An 8,486-nucleotide genomic window follows, 5' to 3' on the forward strand; every position below is an offset into this window, starting at 1 on the left:
CACTGGAAAAACTACAAATCCCATAAGGCACCGCAAACAGTCTTCCTCGGCCCTGCCTGTTGACGGAGGACAGAGCGCTTGCGCGTAGGGTGGGAGGGGGGGAAGCGGAGAGAAGCGGCGCGGTGCCTGCCGGGAAATGTAGTCCACAGACCGCGAGTTGTCAGGAGGTTTTCCTCCTGAGGCGGCCGAGAGGCTGCTGGGAAGATAGGACACGTGGAGGGAGCTAAGGCTCCAGGAGCCGGCCACTGTCTGAACTCTGGGCGCCGGGCCCAGGGGACTGGGTGGAGGCTCTGGGGAGTGGGGGGACGGGCGGAGGCTGGCTGCCAGAATAACGCGGCTTCTCCTTGGCGAGACTGGTTTTACATTGTCTTCCTTAATGGTTGCTTCAGTTGCACCCCGGGGCGTGACCCTCCCAGGAAGGAACCGTCCTGCTGGGGGACTAGGGGGGCGCGGTCGGGATTCCCACGCGGAACCTGGGGGTCTGGTTGTGGGGTTCTTCGGTGTCTACCGGACAGGCTAGGGGACCGACCTCGCCGTAGGACCACCCCCTACCCTCCAGAATTTTGCACTCATTTGTTCCGGAGGACCTTCCACTCTGCTGGCTCTCTGGCGCGAGGCTTGTGTTACGTTCCTTTGCTGAACCTCGTGTACGTGGAAGTAAAAGCACCTTCTGCGTTGGTTGCAATCCCTGCAGTTTAGGGCGTGACCCAGCTCAGAACCACAATTAAGAACTGCAAAAATAAAAAGGATCCAAACGGGCAACTTGTGTCGCTCCCTATCCAGTTAAAATCATATTTATATCCTGAGCCACGGTGTGTAATTACATCCATCCCACCAGTATTTATTGAGCATCTAACATGTGGCAGCACAGGGATGCCATGATGTGTGAGACTGGTCTTGTCCCTGCCTTAGAGGAGCTCACAGCTGTGGAAACAATCAGAGAGAGAGAGGGAGAGAGATTCCTTGTCGTCATTCTTCAATGTGTATCAGGTCATACAGGGAAGAAAACAAAAATGAGTCTTCACTCAGATAAGTTAGCCGAAGTGCTGTTTTACAACTCATCTTCATCTCCGAAATGATCAAAATCCCAAGTTCCTGGGTAAAAACCATTTTATCCTTAACTTCTGAATACAGAAAGTAGGTGCAATAACACATGCAATCTTTGTGCCATATCCTTGTATAGTTTACTGAGGAGATGAATGTAAGCTAGGCATGGTGGGACATAATTGTAATCCTAGCACTCAGGATGCTGAGTCAGGAGAATCACCACAAGTTTAAGGCCAGTTTGGGTTCTAAAGTACGACCTTGTCTCAAATCAACTTCAAAAAAGGACTCTGTGTAGCTCAGTGGTAAAAGCTTGCCTAGCATGTGTAAGGTCTTGGGTTCAATACCAAGGACAGTAATAATAACGACAATATTATCAGTTCGACTGAAATCTGCAGTCTTTGCAGATGAATTAGTTTCATCCCCCATCTGTCCCTTCTTCCCCTCCCCCTCTTTATTCCCTTCTGTCGTGGCTTGATTCATGTGTCCCCCATAAACTTGAGTGCTGTGAATGCTAGTCTCCCCAGCTGATGGAGATTTGGGAATCCATGCCTCCTGCAGGCAGTGTATTGTTGGGGGTGGGCTTATGGGTATTATAGCCAGTGTCCCCTTGCCAGTGTTTGGCATGCTCTCCTGTTCCTGTTGTCCATCTGATGTTGGCCAGGGGGTGATGTTTACCCTCTGCTCATGGCATTGTTTTCCCCTGCCATCGTGGAGCTTCCCCTCCAGTCTGTAAGCCAAAATAAACCTCTTGTTTTCCTACAAGCTACTCTTGGTTGGGTGATTTCTGCCAGCTATGTGAACCTGACTGCAAAAATAAAGTTGGTACCAAAGGAGTGGGGTTGCTGCTAGGTACCTGACTGTGTGGCTTTAGCTTTATTTATTTATTTATTTATTTTTTATTTTTTAAAAATTTTTATTTTTTAAATTTTTATTAACATTTTCCATGATTATAAAATATATCCCATGGTAATTCCCTCCCTCCCCACCCCCACACTTTCCCATTTGAAATTCCATTCTCCATCATATTACCTCCCCATTACATTCATTGTAATTACATATGTACAATATCAACCTATTAAGTATCCTCTTCCCTTCCTTTCTCCACCCTTTATGTCGGCTTTAGCTTTTTGGAGCTGATTTTCAAGAGGAATTTGGAAGGAGTTGAAATTTTGGCCTAAGAGATGCCTTGCAATGCTGTAAGTACAGCTTGATGGACTATTCTGGTCAGAGTTGAAAGACCTAAATACAACAAGAACTATGGGCTGTGATGTTTGGCTCATGAGGGTAAAAAAGAGCTTTGCTTGGACTGGGCTAGAAGCAGTTTGTTTGAGGCTTGCTATTATGCCTGTGTCCCAAGAACTTGTGCAGGGTTGCAGTGCTTAGAAACGGAGTGGTGTGTGCAGAGGGATATGGCACAGAAAGAAATCCTTAGGCTTAAACAGCTGCCTATTCAGCTGCAATTATATGAGAGATTACCACCATTGAGGTCGGGCCATCTGACCTGGATTGGGACAATGGAGTCTTTCAAAGGGACCTGAATGCTGAAGGAGTGTCCTATTCTTTAAAGTCTGCTTTATTCCCCACTGGATTAACAAATTGGCACCCTACCTGGTATTATGGTATATAAGAAATGCAGGAAAGAGAGGATTATTGAATTTGCAATATGGTCTTGTTTTTTGGAAACAGCCATGGGCAATGTGAAGCAGGTTTGCTGGATGTCTACATGGAGACCCATGGAGCCATGAGGATGAACTATGGGTTGCAGTGAAGACCCAGTGGAGATGCTGGGACCACAAGATGGCTGCCAAGGAAAGCTGCCGGCCCCAGATGAAGTTTCCCAGGACTGTGAGTAGCCTAGCTGGAGGGGTGGAATTGGAACTCCAGAGACTTGTTGCTGGTTTTAATTATTGGACTTGGAGGTTTGTCACTGACTAGAGTTGTTGGACTTGGAGCTACAGAGTTTGATGTTTGCCCTGTATTGGTTGAATATTTCTTTGCTATGCCCAATGCCATCTTTTTTTTTTTTTTTCTGGGAAAAAGAGTTTTATTTTGGCTCACAGGCTTGAGGGGAAGCTTCACGATGGCAGGGGAAAACGATGGCATGAGCAGAGGGTGGACATCACCCCCTGGCAAACATAACCCAATGCCATCTTTTGCAGTATGAGTGTTTAGTGTGTGCCATTATGGGATTTGGGGTTTATTTTTGGTATTATGGCTCAGTTAAAAGATCTTGGGTGCCAGGCGTGGTGGCTCATGCCTTTAATCCCAGCACTTGGGAGGCAGAGGTAGGAGGATCGCTGTGAGTTCAAGGCCACCCCAAGACTACAGAGTTAATTCCAGGTCAGCCTGGACCAGAGACCCTACCTCAAAAAAAAAAAAAAAAAAAAAAAAAGATCTTGGGCTATGAGGAATGTTTGAACATCACTGGGATTGATAAAAACTATGGGGACTTTTAAAGTTGGATGATTGCATTGCATTTTACATCATGCATGGTTATCAATTTATGGGGGCCGGGGTGGAATGTCATGGTTTGATTCAGATGTCCTCCATAAACTTAAGTGTTCTGAATGCTAGGTTCCCAGCTGATGGAGATTTGGTAATTCATGCCTCCTGGAGGCAGTGTGTTATTGGGGATGAGCTTATGGGTATTATAGCCAGTTTCCCCTTGCCAGTGTTTGGCATACTCTCCTGTTGTCCATCTGATGTTGGCCAGGGGGTGATGTTTACCCTCTGTTCATGCCATCATTTCCCCCTGCCATCATGGAGCTTCCCCTCGAGTCTGTAATCCAAAATAAACCTTTCTTCCCTGCTCTTGGTTGGGTGATGTCCACCAGCATTGCAAACCTAACTGCCACACCTTCCTTCCTTTCTTTTTCTTCCCTTCATTTCTTTATATCTTTATTTTATTTTATTTTATTTATTTATTTAAGAGGGAGAAAGAGGTAGATAGAGAGAGAGAGGGAGAATAGGTGTGCCAGGGCCTCTAGCCACTGCAAAGGAACTCCACATGCATGCACCATCTTGTGCATCTGGCTGAAACGAACTTGGGACCTTTGGCTTTGCTGGCAAGTGCCTTAACAGCTAAGCCATCTCTCCAGTTCCCTTTTTAGCTTTTTAAAAAAATATTTTATTTATTTATTGGACAGAGAGAGGCAGATAGAGAATGGGCTCATGCCAGGGCCTCTAGCCACTGCACACTAACTTCAGATGCATGTACTACTTTGTGCATCTGGCTTACTTGGATACTGGGAAGTTGAACCTGGGTCCTTAGGCTTCACAGGCAAGCACGTTAACCTCTAGGCCATCTCTCCAGTCCCCTCTTCATTTCTTTTTTAAAGAGGGTTTCATAGAGGCTTCAAACTGACTTTATAATCAAGCCTGGCCTTAACTTGAACTCCTGATCCTTCTGCCTCTGCCTCCCCAGCACAGGCTTGCAAGTGTGGGCCACCATGCTCTCCCTGAATTTATCTTTTCCCTTTCTTTCCTTTCCTTCCCTTCTCTTCCCTTCCCCCCCCCCTTTTTTTTTTCAAGACAAGGTCTCACTCTGTAGCCTAGGCTATCCTGAATGCACTGTGTAGACCAGGCTGGCCTTGAACACATGGGGTCTACTGCCTGAGCCTCCCGAGTGCTGCTATTATAGGTATGAGCCATAATATCTGATTGAGTTTATCTTTTCTAAATGCCTTTGTCTGCTAGTGTTGGGGAGATGATCATAAGCAATTATGTGATAAGCGGTAATGGGCTATAATGGAGACAAGGAAGGCAGTTCTTCTTTGGTTCGCTAAATGGAAGCCCAAAGTTGGGGCTAGTTGATGATTCCAACAAATAATCCTTTGGCACCTTCTCTGTGCACAGCATTATAGGACAAACCCAGCTACAAGTTCAATTTACCTTTGGGCCTTCAAAAACCAGTTCCCAGGCTGGAGAGATGGCTCAGCAGTTAAAGATGCTTGCTTACAAAGCCTGATTGCCTGGGTTCGACTCCCCAGTGCCCATGTAAAGCCAGATGCATAAAGTGGTGCATTGTGTCTGGAGTTCTCTGCAGTGGCAGGAGGCCCTGGAACACCCATACACACACTCCCCCCACATAAATAAAAATAAATAAATAAAAATTCCCATGTCTGGGTCACAACCCAAATCAATTAAGTTAACTCCTCTGGGAGTAAGGACCAAGAACTGCCGTTTTAGAGCTTTTCAGGTAGATGATTACAATGCGGAACCGCTACCAAGGATGCCAAGATAAATAAGATAGTCCTCACTGAGTTGTGTACTTTGAAAGAGTGGGTTTTATAATATGTCAATGATTATATTTCAATAAAGCTGTTATAAAAATAATCTCTGCTTACATACAACTTACAACTTGATGGGAGAGTAAATTATAGAAATGGTGCACTGAAGACAGACAGGAAGTGTCAAGTAAGTTGGGTAGCGGTGAGCAGGAAGAGCTCAGAAGAGACTGCCAGGTCCCAGCTAGGGCGGGAGGGAGAGAGCAGGGATGTCCCCGGCTGTTGGCTCCACAAGGTAGGGGCTGGCTCCACAGAGACCAGGCTAGATTTTGCTCATCATGAATTGCCACATGTTGGAAGGAGGTCTGGGCAGGTAGACGAAAGTGAGGAGGGACTCCGTTAACACATCTTTTCTTTTTTTTTTTTTTAAGACTTTTATTTTTATTTGAGAGTGACAGACAGAGAGAGGAAGAGGCAGATAGAGAGAGAGGGAATGGGCCCACCAGGGCCTCCAGCCACTGCAAACGAACTCCAGACGCGTGCGCCCCCTTGTGCATCTGGCTAACGTGGGTCCTGGGGAATCAAGCCTCGAACCAAGGTCCTTAGGCTTCACAGGCAAGTGCTTAACCACTAAGCCATCTCTCCAGTCCCCACATCTCTTCTTAATGGCTTCTTTTTACGGGGAAATGTGTTCAGAAAGAGGCTTGCCAGCAGCCCACACTGGCCTTGAACTTGCAGTAATTCTCTTGACTCAGCTTCCCCAAGGGCTGAGATTACGGATGTGTGCCACCATGCCCTATGAAGACTTGTCAGCCTGGTTAATGTATCTGACCTAACAGACAAACCACTGTACCTACAACACAACAGTTGCAGAATGTTATGTTCAAACCCACATGGAAAATTCAAAAGAAAGGACTGTGTTCTGATTCATAAAGCCAATCTCAGCAGGTTTCAAAAGGCTGATCTTAGAGAATGTGGTCTTAGTCCTGATGCAGTTAAAGTAGAAATAATATTACTAATGTTAAAGCTGGGGGCCCTGGAACCTGTCACTAACACTGTAAACAAGCATCAAAAAACAATCCCTGTGTATAGTGCCACCCATCTGTGATCCCAGCACCTTAGAGGTGAAGGCAGGAAAATCTGCAGTTCAAGGTCAGCCTTGGTAACAGAGCGAGGTTAAAGGTATTCTGGGCTACATAAGACTCCAGGAAAAAAAAGGGACAGAAAGAAGGAAAGGAAGGAAGGAAAGAAGAGAAGAAGGGAAGGAAGGGAAGGAGGGGCAAAGAAAAAAGAAAGCAGAAAACTAACTAGAATTTAGAAGTTTGGAGTTTAAGAAATATTTTTATTTTATTTTATTTTATTTTTGAGGTAGGGTCTTGCTCTAGCTCAGGCTGACCTGGAATTCACTATGTACTCAGGCTGTCCTCGAACTCAGAGCAATCCACCTATCTCAACCTCCTGAGTGCACCAGCACACTCAGCTAAGAAATAGTTTTAAGTGACCCAGAGGGAGATTCCCAGGAGTAAGACATGTGCTCAGGGAAGAACCAGGCATACAGACAGAAGTTTCCTTTAATTGTCCTTGTCCGTGTTTTGCTGATACGAATAACAATCCAAGAAATGAGTTTTTTAGTCTCTTCACACCTGAGTGTCTTTAATGAAGCCTGAAAAAGCTGTTCAAGTTTGTGATCATTTTAAGACTTCATCAGCCCCTTGCTGCCCTAAGCTGATGTGGTGGTAAATACATCACCAAGAAGCTTGTTAGAAATGCAGTGCCTTGGGGCTGCATCCAGACATACTAACTCAGACTTGCATTAAAGCTGATTCATCGGCGGGGGGGCTGGAAAAATGGCTTAGCCATTAAGGCATATGCCTGCAAAGCCTGAAAGATCCAACTTTGATTCTCCAGGTCCCACACCAGATGCACGTGGTAGCACCTGCGTCTGGAGTTCGTTTGCAGTGGCTAGAACCCTGACACACCCATTTTCTCTCTCTCTCCCTCAATCTCTGTCTCTACTAAAAATAAAAATAAAACAAATCTTTTAAAAAATTGATTCATGTGGGCTGGGGAGATGGCTCACTGGTTAAAGGCACTTGCTTGCAAAGTCTGTCAGCCTAGGTTCAATTCCCCAGTACGCATGGAGAGCCAGGTGCACAAAGTGGCTCATGCATCTGGAGTTTGTTTGCAGTGGCTAGAGGCTCTGACAGGCCCACACTCTCTCTTATGTCTGTCGCTGCTCACAGATAAGCTTGAATAATGAATTCATGTGTACATTAGAGGTTGAGACGCTCTGAGGGAGGAGGAGGAAGCAGGCAGTGGGGAGGACGAGCCCTCTTCTCCTTAGCTCTTCTGCAATTCAGCTTCCACCTTAGCATTTGACTAAAATTACTCTTCTCGAGGTATTTACTACCTTCAGGTTGCTAAATCCCAAGCCTTTGTCTTAGTGTTCAGCTTTTTACAGTGTTTCCCTGTGTTTTTCCTTGTGGTGCTTGGGAATTGAACACAGAGCTTCACATACGTTATACTTGATAACCAGTGGGATACGGTCTCACTGTCTAGGCTGTCCTTGAACTTGTGATCCTTCAGCCTGAGTCTCCCAAGTGCTGGGAACACAGGTGTCAGTTGCCATACCTGTCTATGATCCTTCCTTTTTTCTTTTTTAAGAGAGAGAGAGAGAATTGGCAAGCTAGGGTCTGAGCCATCAAACTATCAAACTCCAGATGCTTGTACCACCTAGTGGGCATGTGTGACCTTGTACTTGATTCACCTTTGTGTTTGGCTGATGTGGGATCTGGAGAGTTGAACATGGGTCCCTGGGCTTTGCAGGCAAGTTCCTTAACAGCTAAGCCATCTCTCCAGCCATGATCCCTACTTCTTGAAGGCCAAGAATTCTTGTGCTTGTCTTCCTTCCTCCTTGGTTGCCCCTCTTCTGTGCCTCCTCATATTGCCTCATCTTTAAATACAGAGTTTCAAGGGTTGTTGTTGACCTTTAAATTTCTTCTAACACCTTGGCCTGATAGTTTTTGCCTCCTGAGGCTTTGCTGACCATCTCTCTGATGGTGAGCCAAGACTGAATCTCAGACAGGCACCATGGCACATGTCTGTAAGGTGCACAAATCAGTAGTTCAAGGCTGTCCTTGGCTATATAGCAAGTTCCAGACCAACCTGAGCTCCATGAGACTCTGTCTCAAAACAAACAAAAAAGATTGAAAA

This window comes from Jaculus jaculus, chromosome 7 (genome assembly GCF_020740685.1).
Source record: "Jaculus jaculus isolate mJacJac1 chromosome 7, mJacJac1.mat.Y.cur, whole genome shotgun sequence".
Taxonomy (NCBI): Eukaryota; Metazoa; Chordata; class Mammalia; order Rodentia; family Dipodidae; genus Jaculus; species Jaculus jaculus.